This window comes from Gopherus flavomarginatus, chromosome 2 (assembly GCF_025201925.1).
Source record: "Gopherus flavomarginatus isolate rGopFla2 chromosome 2, rGopFla2.mat.asm, whole genome shotgun sequence".
Classification (NCBI taxonomy): domain Eukaryota; kingdom Metazoa; phylum Chordata; order Testudines; family Testudinidae; genus Gopherus; species Gopherus flavomarginatus.
The window spans coordinates 143092535-143115837 of record NC_066618.1 but is presented as its reverse complement, the minus strand read 5'-3'; positions in this window follow the sequence as shown (position 1 = coordinate 143115837).

Here is a 23303-nt window from a genome sequence, read left to right as displayed (position 1 = left end):
AGAAAAAAGCTTAAAGAAATGTATGCTGCTCTTAGAGTGGAAAGAGGTGAGGTTTGTGATCATTCTTAGTTCCTGGAGGGAGTTCATTCCACAGACGTGGACAGCCTTCAGAAATACATGTGTCTCCTGCACAGATGAGCTTTACTCTTATTTTTGAGAGTTCCATTGTACCAGAAGAATGCAGTTTTTGACCCTGCCCAGTCTTCTTCCTGGAGCTCTAGGCAATCTTTTAGATATCTTGGGTCCAGGTCATGAAACATTTTGAAGAGATAAGGACTGAGACCTTGAATTTGATTTGAAATTCTATGGCAACATCAGCACAGGATGATCTGAAGGTTCTCTTGGCCTGTAATTCTGCCTCAGGATAGGCACTGAGGAATTCATTATGTTTCATCCTGTCTGATTCAGCCTTTGTTTTCTGCCATTGGTGCTGGAGATTCTGCCCATCTCTCTTCATCTGATGTAGAGAGTCAGAAAACCAATCAGTTCTGTGTAGGTGATGGGAAGGAAAGAGCTGTTTTGGAGCCAACATGTCTATAACTAAGGCCCTGTAGAATTGCAGGTAATGACTCACTGAGTCCTCAATGCCTCATCCTGAGGATGGGATGCTATTGTCTTTTATCAGGTTTTGGAATTTGTCAGAGTCCATGAGTCTTAATGGTCAGAGCAGCATTACTAGTCTTTCTTGTTGCCTGGGCACTGAAAGGTCTCTGACCATTGCCCTAATGAGGTGATGGTCTGTCCAAGACAATGACTGTATTGTGATGTATTCTATCTTGACATCTAAGGGGAAAATCAGTTTCAGGGTGTGACTGACTGTGTAGATTGGACCAGAGTTGACCTGTGAAAGTCCTAGGGAAGCAAGTGACTAGATGAATTTTTGAGATTTTGCATCTTAGGCCTTATTGATATATGTGTTGAAATTTACCAGTAAACTCCTGTATGAATCCTTTTGTCTATAACTGTCTAGAATTCTACTTTGTATTACAGATGGCACAGGTTGTACCCCCTTTGTTGAGGCTGCCTATCTCTTTCCACTAGAAAATTCTATTTTCCGTTGCTTATAACTTTGCCAAACTTAAATCAATTGGGATGAATTTTTCTATTTTATATGATTTAGCTTCAGGCAGACCCTTTTTTTAAAGCTTTAGCTAATACAGTTTAGAAAATAAAATAGTAAAAAAAATACCTTTTCCGAAAGTAAATGGTTGTACATACATTTTGTCCAGAAGATGTAGCATCCCCTTGTGTTAGTGAGATATGAAATGTTGCAGGAGTTTAATGGGTACCTTTAATTATGGCAATTCTTAACTTGGTCCTTGACTTTGCAACTTTAATGTTCTTAACATAGTTTCTTGGATGCAATTATATTATATAATTTTAATTGACAAGGTCCATAATACACAAGGAGCAAACTAGGCCCCTAGCCAACTCAGACTGAAATTCATGAAAGTATGTCTCTTGTCTTTGTTGGAAGTTGGATCAGGCCTTTACAGATAAGCACAAGAAGATAGGGTTAAATTTGATCTTTGTCTAATTTCTGAATTTCTTGGATTTGGGGAATTTTATTTCACAACCTTAACACTGCATTTCTTGACATTTTAGTGCTTGTTTTCCCAAATTTAATTTTCCATTGTACATTTTTTACATTAAATAACATTTACATAAAAATAGGAAGATTTTGTAAGCAGTGTTCTTGTCCAGCTTATCAATGCATACATCAAATATTGCCTACACCTGTCTTTTTCAGAGATTCAGAGATTCTAAGTTGAGTAGAGACCACTGTGATTCTCTAGTCCGACTGTCTACATAACATAGGCCATAGAACTTCCCAAAAATAATTCCTATAGCAATAGCTTATCTTTTAGTATCTTAAGGAATTACTACTTCCCTCCCTTAGGCTGACTCCACTTAATTTATTTATTTCAGTTCTAGAAGGCTTTGCTTTTAAAACAAATCTTTTCAGCTGTAATTTTTAATTGACAGGAGGGTTTAGATATTGTAGCAGCTCCTGAATTATTAATAGATCAGTTCAGTCCCTCTAAGGCAAGGTTGCTAAAATCAAACCACATCTCTGCATACACACACACACACACACACACACAAAACACAAGAAGCAGGTCATGTTCATGTAAAACATTCTTCACATTCATTGTCTTTACATTTTCAAAGCTAAACCACCCTAAATTCATATTTGTTTCTCTTCTGTGAGATATGCTATTTTAATATAGTGGAGACCTATCATAGCAAGCAGCGTCAGAACATAGTATACCTTCTGCTATAAGGCTGCAATTTTGTTAAATCTGGAGAAACTGAACAGAGTGCTAGTACACCAAACATGACTAAAATATGGAGGGTCAGTTTTTAAGAGACTTGAGCCCATAAGTAGGCAATCAAAATCAAGGGAGCCATGGATGTTACAAAAAGGGATGACAAATTAATTGCATTTTTTTAAATACTAAGTCCAGTTTCCTGAATTTTAGAAATTTTTAGAATAAGATTTTAGGAAATAAAAAGAGAAATCATATACAATATATATGAAATTCTAGATGAACAGTTAGCTATCTTCTATATGGAGTCACAGTCAACTTAAAAATAACTCTTTGGTTTGTTTTTTTTTACCTACCAAGATTTCAAGTCAGACCTAAGTTTACTGTAACTGAAAGGAGATAGTAATAAACTGGGGGGAAATTCTCCATCCATTTGAAAACCCGTCAATTGACTGACTATCCAATTGGAAAAGTGAAAGTCAATATGTACAACTTCCCTGATGGTTTGTGTAGACCCTTCTAATTCATAAAAATATTTCTCTCCCCCTTGTTGGTATGTGAAAATGTGACTGTAAAACCACATTAACTAGTAAAAGGATGCACAGGCAAATACAGGAGCTGAAACTACTGTAAGTCCTTTTTCTGCTTAGGTAGGCTTTAAAACTCTCAACTTAGTCTTCACCACAGAGGAAATTAGAGATATACCTAACCTGGACTTGGTCTTTTCTGGTAATAAAGATTAGAAGCCAGCAGTGACTGTGGTATAAAGAAGAGGTGGTAGAATAAATTTGGGACTTTTTTTTTTTTTTGGAACTGTAAGTTCATTTCTTGGTCAGTTATGGGTAAGTTATTACAGACCAGAAAGACATATTTTGGGGTGGCAGATTATCCTACATCTACCCAGAAGATGGCAGTTTCTTGAACCTTAAAGTGAAACATCTGGTGCTGGCCAGTGTTGGAGACACTATACTAAATTAGATGGCCATGCAAGTCCGATCAAGTCTGACAGTTCCTAGGATCTTAATGTTTGGGTCAATGTTATTGGGGTCAGTGGTAAAAATGCATTTGTTGAATGTAATGTCACTACACTGTAGCACAGCTGATATAGGTTGTACTTTGAAAAGGAGAATGTTAGAAAGAAATCAAGGATCTTTTGGAGATAATCAAATTAATTTCATGAAAATTTTGAATTAAAGTTCCAATAACAAAAGTCAAATGAAATAGTTACTATTCTATAAAATCCATTTAAAGGCAAAAAGGCTGAAGCCCTTCAAATAACTTCAAACAGCACTAGAGCCTTATCTCAGTTTGACTTTTTTTTTTGTGATTTACTATATTGAGCAATATGCAGTGCAATATCTTAATGTGCTTTTTAAACAAGATACGACTTACAGCTGCATTCACAGAGCTATTATGATTCATGCATCATAAATGCTTAGGTTAGATCAGCAGACAGGGCCTAGACTGTGTGCACACATTGTGATACATTCACTGAACTACATCGAAAATAACAAAACTTTTTCTTTTCTTTGTTTTGTAGCGTTATAGCTAAAGCTCTTCATGTTCAATTTTCATTTTGTTTAAAAGTTCCTGGGAATTTCTGTATTTATTCTACCTCCTGATACTTGTATTTATTCTAAAATTTAAAAAAGGCAAAAAACAGTAAAACCCCCAAATTAAGGAGAAAGCATGGGGCTGGGGGTGTACAGTACCCAGAGGTGGTAGCATGTGGGGGAGTGAGAGTGCCCGATTACTCATACCATAGCAGTTGAGGAAGCTTGCTCCTTGCAGGCCAGCTGCTGTGGGTCAGGTGGTCCTGGCTTCCATGCCTGTCTCACTATCCCACTGCAAAGCAGCAGCCACCAACTGGAAGGTACTCTCCTCTGCACAAATGTGCTGTGGCATGTGGTGGGAACTCTGCAAGGGAGACTAAGCTGATAGGTCAGCGGATTTCCAGTACTTCAAAAATTTGTGTGAAAATCGGTAAAACCTAAATAATGTCTGTTTGTTTGTTTGTTTTTGTTTTTGTTTTTAAACAAATAGGATTTTCTTTGGGAAAAATCACTAAAAACTGAAACCAAAGTACCTTACTTATAGCCTAATCAGAAGTGTTTTGAAACACCATAAAGTACATATAGACTAATCTGCATGATACCAGAATATGTATATTTCAAATGTGGTAGATATAAAATTATCTTAAAACAAATAATCTAACTCTCTGATTCAAATTCAATAGACCATAATTTGCTGAAGCCAGTGAGACCTGAATAATATATATCCAAATATACCCAGATTCAATTTCCTTTAATGGTAGGGGTTGGCTCAGCCTCATGCCATATGTTGCTACCAGTGCGTTTATTCACGTGAATGAAGTTGTGTGTGCCTGTGTACTACTACTGTCTGCTTTTTCTTCGTACTTCCTTTTTTCCCCTAAAGTAAATAACAAAGTCTGTATGTTGAATAGTTAGTCAGACTCTTGAGCTCAAGAGGAAAACAATGCTGACAGAGGTTCCCAATTTTTCACTTTATGCTTACCTTATGCTTCCTGGATAGCTGGAGTACAGAAGTCAATGGGAGAGCACTCTGTGACTGACTTAGCAGGTCTTCACCAGACCCACTAAATCGACACTCCTGCATTGATTGCAACAGTGCCGATTTAGACGTAAGTATAGACATGCCCTTAGCCTCTTCCTACCCCAATTCTCCATCTGTAAAGTGGGGCTAATAGTACCTCTCTACTTGACTGAGCATTAGGAAGGTAAATATATTAAGAATAAGGTGCTCAGATACTGTGGCCCTAAGTATGCATAAATAGAAACTGTTTCCTGATCTGGCCAAAATTAAGTTTCCAGACCTCAGGCTGTACAATTTTTTAAGCTCAGCTCCAATATCTCTATCTGGCTTCTGAATCTCATTAAATAAACTTCTGTACTCCATGTGAGCATGTTGGGGAACACTGGGAGCAACCTTGTCTGCTACAAGCTACTATGCAACCTTGCCTTTGAAACATTAGATCAAATCCATTATTAGTCTACCATTTCAAGGCTTCCAAACTTATGAATCTTTCTACCTGGCTCTCTCCGCATATCTTCTGGGATCCTTATAGGACCACTATGTAAAATGGGTAAGCAGGGGTATGACATCCTGACACCCCAGTATTCACCACTGTCATGTAATTATGTTATGCCTTATATATAGTATGCCTTGAGAGGTGTCATTCTAAAAGTCTTGATCTGCTAGACAATAATATATTGTTGGATTATATGTGCTAATATCATATGTGAAGTTATGAAGTTTGGCTATGTATGTGTTACTGAAACATGTTCTGAGGTTAAAAGCACAAGCAGCCTTTCAGGTATGACAGTAAAAAGGCCAAACAATGTTAATGGTTTATTGATGAAATGCACACAAGCACAAGGATTACCCCAGGAATGGTGTACAATAGAAACCTATCAGAGATAGCACTACACAGTGAGAACTATTTGACCCGGGTCACACCAAAAGAGCTTTCCAGCAAGTGGGGAGAAGATATAAAAGGGGAGAAATGACATTATGGGAGGTTCTCACTCTCCCGCCAACACCTGGAAACACCTGACGAACAAAAACTGAATTGTGGGAAGCGATGGTCCCAGGCTAGAAGGATTTTTAGCCTGTGTATGAAAACCTGGGAAAGCCCAGGCATCTTGTGCCTTAAGAATCTGCCAGCCTGTTTACCACTCAGAGTGAGAATTTGCTAATTTATATACTACTTATCTAGTGTGTTAAGCTCAGTTTGTAGTTTTTGTTTATTTACTAAAGTAATCGGATTTGATCTGTTGGCTGTCCCTTATAGTCATGTGAAATCTACCTCCTAAACTTAACAAACTTGTTTTTGTTTAACACCCATTTTGTGTAATTCATAATGGGGGGTGGGCAAAAATCTGTGCATATCTCTCTCCACAGTGAGGGAGAGGGCGAATTTCAATTAGCTTATGCTGTACAGTTCTCTGTGCACAGAGACAATACAACTTTGGGTTTACTCTCCAGAGGGGGAGGGCACTTAAATGCTGGGCAATTCTTTATCTGAACTCTCCCATGCAGAGCTGATCTCAGCATCTGTGTGAATATAGCTGCAGCTGGGTGTGTCTCTACCTGTGTGTGTGCTAGAAGGGGGCTTGAGAGCCTGTCACAGCAGCACAGAGTAAGGGAACCCAGGCTGGTGGGACAGGCGGGCTCAGCTGTATCTCAGTTCCAAGTGGCACCCTGGGGAGAACCTGTCACAAGGGGAATCTTTTTTTTTCATAGCAAATTTAAAAAAGGCGTTATGATATTTCAAAACCTTATCAGGTACAGTATTCCACATTTTGTATGTATTCAAGCTACCTCTCAGTTTGTGGTGGGGGAAACATACTACTTATTCTATCTTCTCTCAAACTATTGTACTGGCTTCTCAGTCAACATTACTGTCTGCTGGCATCTATAATATTTCAAATGCATAGCCTTGTTTCTCCTCAGTCTATAAAGAGACTTATACCATCTTCACATTCTCTTGGGTTTTTCCAGAAGAAAATATTTAGTCCTACTGAGCCTGAGGTCAGGAAAAACTTTCAAAAATCAGTGTCATTTTAATTTAATCTGATATTAATATATAAATTATTTTAACTGCCTATAATGTCTTAACTTCAGTATATAAAACTCCAGCATGAAGTGCAACATTCAAATAGAATTCTTCTTTCACTGTTCTATGATTGTTCATATTTATTCAAAGTTTACAGTTTTCTCCCCAGAGTACCTGAGATCAGCATCACTAATTCCCCACTTCTGTATGTCTCTTTATTGACTGAACAGGATAATTTTAGCTAAATCCATTGATTATTAAACTGATCTGGATATTAGTTCATTTTAACAGAATGCTTTTGTACTGATGTAGAATCTGCTTTTCTAGATTCATGAGTGTCTGCATTACTGAGCTAGATGTGATTGAGTATCTTGCACCAATTCATAACAAATGCAAGAAATCTAAAATTGAGTCACTGAAATGCATCAGCTGGAGACCTAAGGAAGATACCTTCCATGGACAGTAGGAGATTTCTTGGAACTTCAACCCCCAGAACCAAATATTCCAGACTTATCACTGTGAGTGCCCCAACTCACCTTCTCCCACAAATGCCTGGTGTTGTGCCCTTTCTTAACACAAAAAAAATGATGTTGCAGTATTCTTTTTTTAACCTATAATGCATCTTGTTTTGAAATAAGTTGAAGATTTTATTGGCATTTTATAGAACAAAATATATACAAGTTAGTTTAATTTTAAATATCTGTGACTGGACACTATTTAAAATGCTCTCAAGTGGCATCAGCCTTAGGCTACAGAAGAAGTGAGTTAAGTTTTCCCCAATACCCAAAAGTTTCCATCACTTTATATCATGATGCTGTCTCTTGTAAACTAAGGTCTTGTTTACATGGCAAATGAGTGTGCAGCAAGCCAGGGTGTGAATCTACAGTGCATTAGCTTGTCACATACTAACTCACAGCAGAGACAAGCCCTTAGCTTCTCAGCCTCATACTGTTTTTCTCCCTAGCATAATCTTCCAAATAAGTTCCTTCCCTATTTAATCACTTACATATAATCTACCAATACTTTCATCTCATAAAGTAACATTGAAAGAGTTATCTTTTCAAAGTAGCATCAGAAATACACTTTGGCTTTTGTTTAAGCCATCCTCTCTCTTTGAAGTTAGTTCAATGTACAACAGTGTCATATCATTAAACTTAGTCAAAATACATATGTTTCTTGATAAATATCTTACTTTTTCAGCTACAGATAAACATTTATTCCTTCCTGGCATTGGCTTAGATGAACATGTGTCCAGTTCCAATGGGTTATCCCATTATCCTGAGTCTACCTGTGTAAACAGATGTTAAGGAAAGAGTAAATTTCCCTACAAGTCTTTCTTCCAGGATTCAAAACTTCTTGTATATATTTTAATTACCTCCTTTGTCTGGCCAGCTGAATTTAAAAGGTTTACAGCATATGTCATAAATATACACAGGGCAGCTGTACTAAATTGCCTGAGTGGCCCTTTTTCCTAAATTTTTGGCTAAATCACTTGGTGGTGGCAGCAATACCATCCAACCACAAGGAAAGAATTTGTGCCTTGGGGAAGTTTTAAACTAAGATGGTAGAAATAAGCTTAGAGGGTCTTTCATGCGGGTCCCCACATCTGTACCCCAGAGTTCAGAGTGGGGAGGGAATCCTGACATGGTGCCAGCGTGGTGGGATCATTTTGAACCAGAAGCACGGGATTTTAAAAGGACACATTTTTTCCTTTTGGCTGCTTGAAAACCAGGGCAGTTTTGTTTGTTTGTTTGTTTGTTTGTTTGTTTTTTAAAGGACACTTTTTAGCTGAGACCAGCTGGAAGTTTTTCTTTGCCGGAGGGCAAAGCAGTTAAGTTACAGCAAGGGAATTCACAAGCTGTGTTTCTCTCCTCCTGCCCGCCAGTGCTCGGGCTAGGCTGCAGTAAGGTCAAGAAGGTTAGCAAATATGACCACCAGTGAGGCAGCTACTAAACTAGAGCTGGCCAGACTAGAAGCAGAAGAGAAGGCAAAGGACTGGGAGTATCAACTGAAACTCAAAGAAGCAGAGGCAACTGTACACAGAAGGGCTATGGAGACAGGAACAACCAGGGAGGAGGCTGCCCATAAAAGAGCCCTGAAGTTAAAAGACAGAGAAATACAGGCCCAGATTGAGGCCCAGATTGTGGCCCAGAAGCATGAACTGGCTGTTATGGAGTTGAAAAGATGGAATCCTTCAGCAGCTGGCTCCACTTCCCCAAAAATTCACAAATGGGGGTGACTATGTCCACAATATTATGAATCCAGTGATACTGCTGAATATTTCATCACCTTTGAGAGACTGTGCACCCTCCATGCAATTTCTGAAGATCAAAAGTTGACTACACTGGTAGCAAAATTGACTGGAAGAGCTCCGGACATATTTAACAATATGCCTATTGAAGATGCTTCTGACAATGGTAAATTTAAGGAGTTGGTGTTGAAACAATTTCAAATTACACCTGAAACTTACAGAGTAAAATGTAAAGCCCTTAAGAGAGGGGCTGGACTAAGTAATGTGATTTATGTAAACCAGATGAAGGATCTGTTAGATAAATGGGTCAAAGAAAGGGGTTTAACTAACTTTGAAAGAATGTGTAATTTGATTGTACAGGAGCAGTTCCTGACTAATGATGATATAAAACAGCGTTTATGGGATAAGAAAATGGACTCATCAGAAAGTCTTGCTTCTTATGCTGATCAATACGAGCAGTCCCAGATCATCAGAAAGGCGGAGCAAATCAGAACAAAATGAGTGGAGGCAGCAGAGAGAAACAACCCTGGTCACAGTTTGGGCAGATACCAGAAAGGATACTCCGAGACCACACCATACCACTGGGGGCAGCCCAAGGCCCCATCTACACCCCAACGAAAACCCCAGACACCTTATTGTCCCACCACACCATTTTCCAGCACTCCACCTCACCCCAGTGACCAGTCAACTGGGCGATGTTTTAAATGTAATGAGCTGGGGCATGTAAAGGCTAACTGCCCCAAGAACCCCAACAGGCTACAGTTCATTGCACCAGGGTAATACCAAAGTTCCTCAGGCCAGATGCCTCTCAGATACCCTCAGAGTGCAGGGAGACTGTGAGTGTGGGTGGGAAGAAGGTTATATTGTGGAGGGACACTGGAGCACAGATGTCAGCTATCCACAAATCCTTAGTGGACCCCAAATTCATCAACCCAGAGGCCTAAGTGATGATTTAACCCTTCATGTCAAACTCTTTTGACTTGCCTACAGCTAAGTTGCCTGTCCAGTACAAAGGCTGGTCAGGAATGTGGACTTTTGCAGTCTATGATGATTATCCCATTCCCATGCTGCTGGGGGAAGACTTGGGCAACCATGTGAAGCTAGCCAAGAGGATGGGAATGGTCATCCACAGTCAGGCTAAGCAAGCCTTCACACCTATCCCTGTTCCTGAGCTTTCTACAAGGGCACCGTCTGTGTTACCAGAGACCCAGACCAAGGTGGTGGAACCAGACCCCATTCCAACATCTGCAACAGCAATAGTGGATCCTGTCGCAGAGACCCAGCCAGAACCAATCCCAAAACTGGAACTGGCAGAGCAACCAACACCAAAACCATTGCCAGCACTGAATCTAGCGCTTGCAACCCCATCTGTTCATGTTTGCAGGATTGGACCCTAAAACTATAACAGTTGGATGACAGATTTTTAATTTCAAATGAACAAACAGGAGTACCTCTCCCTGAAGAAAATCCACTTAAATCAGATATTGGTTTGGATTACTTTTGCTAATCACTGAAGTTCTTTTAGCACTAGGGATGATCAAAAAGTTTCCATCAAAACTGTTTTTCAACATAAGTGAGTTTGATGGAAAAAAATTGTTCAGTAAAGTGTCCATCTTCTGTAGAAAAATTATTTTTTGTTGGAAAATGGAGTGCCCTAAAACAGAAATAATTCAGGTTGGAAATGCTGCCACAGTGTCTCATGGGAGATGTAGTTCAGGTGTCTCATGTTCCCATTCTCTTCTAAAGGCCAGACTCCCTGGGTGGACAACACCTCCCATGATATACTACCTGAGAGGAGAAATTATAGGGCATCATGGGAGAGACAACCTGACCAGAGAACCTGGCCCGTAAGGAGAATGAGTGCCTCAAGCTCTCAAACTACAACTCCTATGAGACACTAGAGCACCATTTTCAAAATATTTTTGTTGTTGTTTTCAGCCAAAAATTTTCAGTTTTCAAATCTGGTGGAAAATCTAGATCAAAGATTGCCCCTTCCTGTCCCATTTTCATCAATTTTCCAATGGAGATGGGAATCTTCTTCTGACTAGATGTAGTTAATATTCGATGCTCCCACCTTAAAATAATCAATTATTAACAGACACATGCAGATCACCAGTCTTCTTGTGATGCTTCAGTAATCTTCCCATTGCTGCTACAAGCATCACTTAAAAATCAGGTTCACAATGCCAAATCATTTGGTTGTTATGTAGAAAAAGACTCCTCTTGTCTTTAATGAGAGTTTTGTGTGAGTAAAGAATGAAATATTTGGCATAAAGATTTTTTATATATAATTACATATATGCATCCAATGATGCAAAAAATTTTTCCTTACAAGCATAATGCAGTTATGGGGCCCTATTTCCCCATTTTAAATTAGCCTAGCAAAAAAAAAAAACTAATCCTAAATGTCAGGGTTGGAAGGGACCTCAGGAAGTCATCTAGTCCAACCCCCTACTCAAAGGGGGACCAATCCCCAGACAGATTTTTGCCCCAGATCCTTAATGGCTCCCTCAAGGATTGAATTTACAACCCCGGGTTTAGAAGGCCAATGCTCACACCACTGAGCTATCCCTCCTCCCTGAAAATGAAAATAAAGGAAAATACAACAAAAAAAAATCATCCACGCAGCTAGAAATAACTTCCCAGAAAAAGCCTTATATTCCTTCTGTCAAGATGCTGTGAAACAATGCTGCCAGTGGGGATTTAGTCTTCTTGCAAGAACATTTTTCGTTTTAAGAATGCTGTACTCTGACTGGGTCAAACATTGTGATAGTTTCACGTACAGTGGCAGCTGTACCTAGAAGTGCAGAAGCACATGAAAATGTAAAGCAAAAATGAATGGAAGTAGCTGTTACAGCTGCTCAGAAATGTATTTTACATGAAAAATAAACCAATGAAAATTTCATGTTTTCAAATTGAAAGGATTTTTGCTTTGTTAAAGAAGCTAAAAATTTGCAGTTGTCTAAAAACATAAACTTTGGCTTTTTTATGTCCCCTGCCAAATTAATGAAAACAAATTATTGCAAAAAATTGTTTATCCAAACTCATCTTATCTTGTGTTATCACTTGCCCTTTAAAAGGAGGAGGGGGTAAAATGGATGAGGAAATATACTTTGATATTTAAAATCACAATCTCTGATTTTCTTAATTCCACACAGTCTGCTTTTTTCAATTTATCAATGAATATAACATTCTTATGCTATGGTATTTAGCAAAAGCTTACATACACCAGTGCTTAATTTGATATTCTACAGTTTCCCACTCATGCCCACAAATGCCATTTTTAACAGACCATCAAATATTACAAAATCACTGGCAGTTTTGCCTGAATAAGGAGTGCAGAATTAGGCCCTAGTTTATTTTAAACAGATTGCATCCTTTTAAAATGGTTTGAATTTAAACAAACAACATGGAAAATATAGCAGCAAGAACAGTTATGGATTAATTCCTCATTCAGTCAGTTATCTCATCAGAATTTCATTTCATTAAGAATATTACAGTAATAAGTGGCAAATTATTTTTCTACATGATGATATCCCTTATTAAAATGATAGCCTCCTAATTGTTGTATTAAGTAGTTAACAATTAATCTTATGTCTTGCCTATAGAATATGTTGAATATATAGACCTCCAATCCTAATAGGTTTTCTGGTGAAGGAAAGGACTAATACATCCAAAGTGCCCAGGTGTCCCTTTTCTAACTGACAAATATTATGTGAAAGGAAATATTTTTGTTTTCCTTTTAAAAGCATATAGAATGTGTTAGTATACAGTGTCTCTTTTAATAAGTATCTTCCTTTGTTTTATTAATATCATTTACCCTTATTTCTTTAATTGAGTAATTCAGATAACTTTTTGCAGATGTATTCTATAATGAGAGGAGGATTAAAAAAATCTATTTTTCCTTTGGGGGTTCTCTCAGAAAACTTCTAAATTCCTAAATACTGAAGTTGCATATTCCTCCTCTTCAGGACTGTGGAGACATAATCTCCTGATCGCCTGATTTCTTTGTACTTCTCAGGATGAGCGAATTTTCTACTAATGGATGTCCCCTGAATATTTAAAATTATCTTAAATTGTGCCTTTTGACAACTCAAGGGGAAAGCTTTTCAAAGCAGACAACTTGAGAAGTTATGTCTAGTCAATAGCTAATCTGATGGAAATGGATATTAGCAGTGTTTCTGTCTTTGTCCACCTCAGAGCTCAAGTTTCTATCAGTAGTACAGACTTTACTAGGAGAAGACAATGCCGTTTGACCTTTTACATATCACTTTTCCTTCAAAACAAAACAATATTCTCCTTCTACAAGTGTTAAAAGTAATGATCCTCTATTCATCTTGGGTCATCCAGATAAATGGAATGAAGCTGGAATAAAAGTGTTTTGCTTCACTCTAGGAAAATGTTCTAAACAGATCTTTAAGCTGTCTCAATATCAGAGCCCTTACATGCACACAGCCAGTACATAACTGGCTACTGCAGTAGAATGGTAAATGTCACCTGCTACTTCTCTTCAACATAAGGTTTGGATATTGTGGATTTGTATTGTTCTTGAATCAAGAGTTCATACCTGAAGTAGCCTCACACTCATTGAACAAGATGAGTAAAATGAGTCTTAGAGGACTATCAGCAACAGTCCTAAAAAGGATCAACTCTACATCATGCAGGGCACTGGACGATGACCTTTCGAGGTCCCTTCCAGTCCAACAATTCTATGATAACCATCTCTGAGGGGAATGAATGAAGCTATCTGAAAGTAACTCTGTCCACCCCTACCTGATCCTGCAGTCATGTCAGCCGCATCCCATGATAAATGGCATTGAAAATTACCAATAGATCTAACAAGCACAGGAGCATAGACATATGAGTGATGTTCATGTGAGGAGATAATCCATTAGCACTATACATCATTTCCATTGCATATTAAGACCTGAAGCCCAAAAGACTAGAGGAAATCACATACTAGTGGAATAAGCTTGTTGTCACAATCTTCTTAATAATCTTGCCCAAAGAGGGAGGTGAGAGACCATACTAACTGATTATTTCTTAAGATGACCACTGAATTTAGAAGTTGACAAAAGCTTGTTTAAAGGAGGCATTAACAAAGTTACAGATAACAGGAGTTTGTACAATGCAGCCACCCAGCCAGAAAGTAAGGGATTTCATCCTTCTTATTCTTTAAATATAAATTAATATAGTTGCACATAAAGAAATAAGTAAAATACAGCAACAAATCAAAGATGAAACTTCAGATCAGAACTCTAAAAAATAGCATAATTCTTTCGTTCAGCTAATACGCAATAGCCTACTCTATACTGTATAACATATTCATTACTTAGAGTGTTTTTTTCCTCATGCCTCCAGTTCGGGAGAGCTTTTACCCTTCAACCATTGGTTATTTCCCCACAAGGTTTTGCTAAAAAGAGAAAAGTCTTTTACTCTTTAGCTCTTGCAGATGAGCTGAATGTTAATTTATCCCAGGTGTTTCTTTTTATGTGCCAGCTGTGCACCTCACTTTTAGCTTAGGCTTGCAGAAACTAATCAATCTATTATGAGTGCAAAGATGATAAGTCTAAAACTCAGGAGATATGTGACTGGTAACAGGGGAAAAGATTGAAACTTTCTCTACTCACTTCTACACATAACTTCATTTATACCATGGAGAGAGATGCCTTAAATTCCTAATAAAATTCACACATTGCCCTTGTTTATAAAGATCATCTGGGATCAATTACTAAGAATCATAATAGATGGTTACATCAGCCTTCTGGACTCAAATACTTACTTATCTCTACTGACAATGGACACTGGTATTCTCCTTTGGATTTCACCAGCCACGGGTCTGTTTCACACATGGTAAAATGGACTTCATCCAAATAAGGTTCATGTTCCTAAAGGGGCTAATTATGGAAGTAAAGCAGCTTGCACAGATGTTCAGTGCCCTTTAAGGAGTGCATTTTTCTGTATGAATAATATGGTGACCGTTTTCAAAGAATTATGTGTGCATTTAGACATGCTTTTCATGAGCCAGCTTTCAGCCTGCCTAAAATGTGAGAAGGTATAAATGTTGGCAACTTGTACAGCTCAGTGGCTATATAAAGGAGTCTTAGATGTCATTGTGCTATACTGCCCACTTGTTGAACTTGTATCTCAGTTTCACACCAGCACCTTTTCTGCATCTGTTGCAAGGAATATTGAAATTCGGTCCTGGATGCTCATCACTTGGATTCAAATGGAAGGGACCAGGGGAACATTAAAATGCAGCATTAACCACATGATGACCACATAGTAGATGAATGAGTGTGAAAATGTGCCTGGTGGTGCCAGTTTCCTTACAATACATCATTCCCCCAAATTCTTATATTTTCCTATGGATAAGACACTTCTTTTCTGGACTCATGAACTGCCTTACATGGCCTCACCACAAGGCAGCAGATCCAATAATTTTTAATAGGTTTTTGAATCTTATAAACACCTTCCTGAAGGGGGACCCTGCCTTTCCACAGCACTGAATGTGCTAGTCTCTGCAGATGAACCACTCCATAAGTGGGGAGATGTTTACCCTGATAAGTTTGGACTGGAACTATTTATACTAATTATAACCATAGAGGCTGTGGACAGGGTATCTTGCTACACTGGTGACTGTGACTCATGGCTAAACTAGAGGAGCGAATGACAGAGCATTTCTCTGTCCTGAGAAGGCAAGAGCTATGATTAACTGGTACATGTGCTAATTCACCCTGGTTTCCCTCTTTTTGGCTTGACAACAGAGTGGTCCCTTTGTGGATTAATAGACACATTAGTCCATTTGTGTCCAAAACATACTGAACTGTAGTTATGTAGAAACAAATAGCTTCTTTAGTACTTCCTTAAACGCAGCTTGTTTCTCATCACTCTGTGTTATTATTCTTTATAGGTAGTCTGGTAGATACGGAGCCAATGGAATCCAGCCCTCATGACTCGATCCACCTACATAAAAATAAATAAATAAATAAATTAAATAAAGAGATGGATGCACAAAGAAACAATAAGACAACCTGGACCCAATGGGGTTCTGAACGGCAGCCACCTCCATCTCTGCATCCTGTGCTTACAATTGCCAGAACTAGAACTGAACCGTGCTGCCTCGCTCTTCCTGGGAAGGCCCTGCAGAATTCTAAATATACCATAATGTTCAGCTGCAAAACAGTAGTGTGAGGACGCTTTGCACATGTGCAGCCACCACACCTTAAAACTTATGCACATTTCCTGCCTGTTTTCACCCCAAAACATAAGTACATTTCAGGATTCAAGTCCTTGGAAGGCTCATGAAATTGGTCCAAAATATCTTCTGTTTATTATGGCCACTGATATAGTTAGATTCAGACCTGCAATTATATCTTAATTCTCATCTTTAACATAGATGTATCCTGGGAATGTTACCTGATCATGTAGGATTACCTTCTAGCCCCTGCTGAGAATAAGCTCAGGACAGGCTGTTCCACACAAAAATGTTTACTAATAAATAACCTAGCAGCCTTAAAATGTCCCAGTATTATAATAACCACTCTCAGTCCAATACAGACATTATCATACAAGTGACCCATACTGTAATATAAGTTGTCTACATCCCAGTCCTCTGCCTGAACCCCTGAAGCTCTTTCCTTATAGTCAGCAGGTGGAGAAAAGTCTCCATATAACAGTAAACAAGTGAGGGAAGAGAAGTTCTGCTGCTGTGAAAAGAAGGCAGCTGGGACTTCCAGCTTTGTTTCCTTTCTTAGAATCTGTAAGAAAATACCGAGTTAATTTTCCAGTTTCCTTGGTAACCCTTCTGTGAAAGGGAGGATACTAGTAGAGATTGTGAGGAAGGAAAGAGCTGATGAAAAAATACAGTTTCAAATATTTCTTCAAGAAAGTGAGTTAAGAATGCTTAGGTCTATTAAGACAAACTTTTGGTTTCAGTGGTTTAACATTTCTCCAGATTGGTTTCAATGCAATTTAACTCTTCTTCAGAAATACTTAGCATGATCCACCCCCCACCCCCGCCTGAAAAAAAAAAACACAGGTGTCTCATAATTGCCTCTATATGGAGGATCATGTTAGTATGGGCCACAAACTAATTCACTGTAGCATGCTTGAGTAGAAGAATGGTCATCACAACTGCACACCACAGGGGCATTACACTAACTATGGTCAGAAATGAATTGACCTGAAGAGTGATGGGAACACATGTACTACAGCTGTGCGAATAAACAAACCTGTGCAGACCTAAGACTTTAGGCTTCAACCCTAGGAGCAGGAATACATTGAGATCAGTCTCTTTCAAGTTATTTTCCCCCATCCCCAGAATTTTTTTTATTCATTCTAGTTTAGAGAAATGTAACTATCCAGTACTACAATTGCAGTAGCAATCTATAAAATACTGCGTACAGAACTCTAATTAGACTGGTATCACCATACAAAGCCTCCCAAGCCCCCTAAACTAAAAAACTCTTCCCTTGTAGCCTTTTTGTTGCTTTCTCAACTCATCCTCTCACAGAAAAATAGGCCCTGCCAAATGCTTGAGTCAACAGACAAATGTTCTAAATCAGGGAGGGAATGAGCTCTAGACCAGAGATCCTTTCACAATGAAAATGCCCTGCTAGCAAGGAGCTCTCATTTAAACCAAGGACTGCTACTTTGAGTGCCTGAGCCAACTGCCATGGGACTATGAAAAGAAGCAGTCTTTAAACTGTACCCAGAAACAAAGAAGAAACTAATTCAGACTATAGGGCATAGGTATCTTGCCAGCACACATCCCTAAGTAAGCAGGAAGCTGCATTCTGCACCAGCTGAAGTTTTAGGTCTAGAGATTCATATCTAGGCAGAGTGCATTACAGAAATCCAGCCTGGATTCCCTGGTGAACAATTATCTATGCAAAAAATCCTATACTACAGGACTAGTGATAACTTGAACCGCCCCTGGAAACCATTGAAACTGATTTTTTTCTAAGCAATTTCATATACTTTACTGATTCCAATGAAATGGTCAAATAACTTGATGAACAAATATAAGATGTCTCTTTTTTTTTTAGGTAAGTAGCAGCATTAGGTGCTCTATTTCATGGAGTGGTCATCCCTGCCCAGGCTAGCCCCAGGTCTGACTGGCTCTGGTTGACAGCACCCAACAAGGTCACCTACTGAGGGTACTGAGCACGGGCCAACAGCAGACCCAGTGAATGAGATCCCAGTTCCCCAGTGGTAGTGAAGGTGAATGACTGCAGATGTATACACTGCACAGGGCGGAAGAGGAGCTAGATCTTCAGAACCATCATCCACATCCTCAGGAACCAATCTCATCTGGCAGAAGAATTCCCAGGAAGGGGATGGTTCACCCCCTCCATCCCCCCAAAAGCATTTCCGGAGTCCCAAAGAGGCAGAGGAAAATAATGGGGCAACCAGCCATGACAAAGTGCAACAACAGCCCCAGGGATATGTTATGACCAGCTCCCGTAGGAGGAACAGAGTTTGCATGCATATGATGGGCATGAGCCAAACCCCGCTCAGGGAAGGCACAGCCCTGATGGCCCTAACTCTCCAGAAGTCCAAACCAGACCTCAGAGGAGCATTCTATGTTGCCACATACAATGTGTTAATACTGAATGGTACTGCATACCAAACAGCCCTTGCCAAAGGACTCACCCACTATAAGATTGCAATTTCTGGCATCACAGAGGCTTGCCTGGCACAAAATTATCAAATCCCTATGGAAGGATTCCATTTCTACAGGACACACCATATTCAAGGTGCGACACTTGTTATTAGACAACCTCTAGCACAGACTTTAACCATGTGAAACCCGAGCTCCCCACTCTTAATTTATGCTCAGCTTCAACACGGGCATCAACACTTATCTTTCCTTGTGGCTTATGCATCATTAGAAGATGCATTGTCTGTGGAAAAAAGACGCATTCTACCACCAACTAGCAGCAAACATCCAGTCAACCCCACCACATGACACACTGCTCATGTTCAGAGATTTCAGTGTCGTGACTGACTGTGATCGAACTGAGTATGAAAACATGATATTGTAATAGTAGGATTTTAGTGGTATTATTTAAAAACAAAACCAATTCATTTTATACCTACAAAACAAGAGTTTTACAAACCAGGAGCGTTGGTTTAGATCCTAAACACGCCACATATTTCTACAATATATTTATACACATATATTCTCTTTTCTTAACATCCCTTATACTGCTTTAATTTTTTACACAGCTGTACATAGATTACATTTACATACATTTGGGGGCAGTTAAGTTCCAGTAGAAACCCCTTACGTTCTTTTAGCAAATTTGACTAAATTATTCATAGTCAAATGATTTAAATCAGATTGTCTCTTTGCCTGGCTTATTTACAGACATTCCTTTGGAAAAGGGCCTATTTTCCCTTCAGAATGGCTGCAAAGAAACCAAGAATTCTCTTTCTATAACACTTTTTCTTTTTAACATTTTTACAACGTTCAACTGCTTAGTTCCCTCCAGCCTCCGCAGTTAACTTCTCGCTCTCTCTCCTTAAATCACTTATCTCCCAAAATGACACATTCATCAACTCAGATTTCACCATTCCAAGTATTGTTCCAGGGATCTGAAATCCCCATGCCTGTAAACCTCTATTCCACTATAACATGACCCAACATAACACGGGTTCACATATAGTGCGGTAGCAGGACTCCGGCAGCACTTTAAAGGGTCTGGGGCTCCAGCTGCTGTGGGGAGACCCGGGCCCTTTAAATCATCACTGCAACCCTGCCGCCGCTACCCTGAGGCTGCAGCAGTGGGGCTCCGCCGTCAATTTAAAGGGCCCGGGGCTCCTCACAGCCGGAGCTCCGGGCTCCTTAAATCACCACTGCAGCACTACCACCGCTACCCCGATATAACGGCATTTCACCTATAACATGGTAGGGATTTTTGGCTCCCCATGACCGCGTTATATTGGGGTAGAGGTGTACTTACTTTTTTTTCTTACTCCTGCCACTTAAGGCTTCTTTTCCAATATTTTTATCTGTTGCCTGCCTGCTTGTCTGGGCCCAATCCTGCTTTCTTCGCTGACCCGTCCCTTTTCATGGACACAGGCTTTGTTCCACTAACGATTTAGCAAGGAGGGTGAGTTCCTCAATTAGCCCCCACCCCTTTCCTTCAACATTTCTTTCAAAATTGTGAAATCACCATAATATCACTCACAAAAAATACTACAATGCCCCAACTCCTATATCCTTCACAGTTTGGTTGAACAGAGCAAGATCTGTTTAAAACGAGTTATCTTTTGAACAAAGTATCATCTTTGGATTGCTTCCTTTTAAACGTTTCTTACACAGGTGCTACCACTATTTGCCCACACTCCTATATCCTTCAGGGTTGGGTCTCACATAGAAAATACCACCTGAAACATATTTCTTTGTGAATCTCTTTTGCCTTTATAACTCTTTCGTGCCCACACTCATGCTGGGGCTTGCATAACACAAAAGTCTATACCCACTAAAAAGAACTCTGCCTAACAGAGCAGGTGGGGGAAATGCTAAGACCCGTATCTTTTGGGCTTGATCCTGCTAGGACCAAGAGTATATTCACCTATGCAATTTTTCCCCAACAGACAGATAGAAGAGAGGACTCTAACCCTCCCCATTATCGTCTGTCACTTCCACAACCGGGGGTGTGAACACATGAATGATCGATCACTTTGTACATATGGTTTACCTTTTAGCAATATTTAGCATTATGTTCAACAATCACAGTGCATGTCTTCCCCTTTTCACAGTTCTCCACCAAAAATGTTCTGCTTATAAGAAGCACACAGGATCTTTTTCAGGGGAAAAGGCAATACGCCACATTTATTGAAGATACAACAATTAGCATATGCATTCAATCCACACACACACACACACACACACACACACACACACACACACACACACACACACACACACACATAGAGTCCCACAGTCAAATTATAGTTACCAGTCCAGAGTCCAGATCAATCTAGTGGCCAGCTAGGTTGATCACGGGTAGGGAGGAGCCGGGTTCCTTCAGTCATGATACAATGCTCCAGGGAAGTCTTGGCAGGATGAACCCAAAGTTTCATGGCTAGGCACTCTATTTATATAGTGATTTTCCTTCATTGGGACCAATGAGTTTTGCTTCATCATGTTGTAATCGTTGTTTGACAAGTGCTCGTTTTCTTAAATTGTCCTCCTCATTCTTTATCACAGCTGTCTTGTCCCCTTTTATAGGTGCCTGTCTCATCTTTAAAGTCGTCAATCTGCTCTCCTCTGACATTTCAATAGGAGTGTGTTGCAGCTTCCTGGCACCCTTGTGTCTGTCTCTGGTTCTTCCCTCATACATCTGGTGCAGCGATGGCCTTCACACTTATCTCTTTACACAAACATTCCTCATTCACATACAAAAGGGAATTAATTTACACAGAACATTTTAAACAGCAACATCAAGTTGCAATACACAACAAAGCAATCATGGCATTCTTTTGCTTATTTTAAAATGGTAAACCTACAACAAAATAGTGACCTTAAAACGTATGTTATTGCCTTGAAATTAGCCCAGACACAGATTCTGGCTGATGCATCTTTATCAAATGGCCCATTAGGCCATTCCTTTCTTCTGTTCAAAAAGGGTGACCAGCAGAAGATGATCAAATCATACACCAGTACATTTAACACATGCTGAATTATTATCTCATTATTCTTTATCCTTCATTCTAAATCATACAAAACACAAACATAAAATCTTACTATTACAATACGTCCCCTTTGGTTCAGGGTCCCCAAATGCCACAACCACTTGCCTTCTGATACTGTGTGCCAGACATTGTCTGTCATGGACTCCTGGTTTAGGCATCTCAATAACCATAGCTGAAGCTGGATTTCAAACCAGGGATGTGCTACAACAGAAATTGATCACATCCTCATTCGAAATTGCTCCATAGTGAAATCTCACTTGGTCTTGAGTGGTGCAGAAACATCAGCAAATTCAGCCCCTAGACTAGTTGCCGCTCAGCTCCCACTACATCTTCCAACTCCTCAAAAGCCAGGTGTCCATCAACAGTACAATGCCCAGCATCATTCCAAGGATCCCGTTGAAACCATGGAATCCACACAGTTCATCGAAAATCACATATATAACTTCAGTAAGCTCTTGGATGACATGAAGATAGCATTACATATACCACTCCAGGCAATGTCACACCCCTCTACTGAAACAATCAGCTTTTGATTATGCAAGCAACCCTGGCTTTCTGAAGATGCTTTTGATATGTTAGTGAAAAAGGCAGAAGCATGCAAACGGAGAGGTGTCTCATCAGCAGATGAGGTCCTGGACAAATGGAAAACACATGATGAAAGCATACTGAACCATATGTTACAGTTAAGGGCAACTGCACCTATTTCCCCCCTCCATAGTCCATCAAGGACACCAGCATTGGTTTCTTGCTCCTCAACCATAACTTTTCCTAGGTGGAGACCAGCATATCTCCTTATCAGAGATTTTTCCAGGATGCACATACTGCCTGCACTGTGATATCCCCAGCAAACCAGACTGCCTTGAACAGTCCAGCATCTCTGCTTTGCTTTCTCTTGGAAGGCTTATGAACAGCATGATTGCCAGCAGTTATAGTTTACCAAACAGCCATTTCAAAGCAAGCACACTTATTCTTAAGGTGAAAGCATTACAAAGAGGATATATTAAAACAATAAAAGAGCCTACATTTGCACTAATAAGTTTCCCAGGGATCACACCAGCTCCAACATGTGATCTTGTAGGAGTCAGTCCTTCAAACTCCACAATGGGGATTTTCTGTGGTTACAAGTTCATCACAGCCTTAACTCAGAACAAGCACACCCATGAATAGTTCAGTCTTTCCTTTATATATCTTGGTCTCATGTAACAGGTGATCAGCAAATAATGGCCCCGCTCTTCAGGGAATAGCTTCAAAAGGCCATTTTTTTTTCCATAACTGGAAAAAACATTCACCTTCACCTTCCCCTAGAGATTTCCCAGGAAATCCACTTCACATGTATTGTCCCAAGAGACCATTTTTGTCTGCCACATTGTTCAATATAGTCCTTTGATTATCCAGGCCCAAAATAATACATAAACCATTCATTTAATATAGACCTGTAAGCCGGTGGTGTCGGGGCTCATCCCTCTCAGGTGCAGTG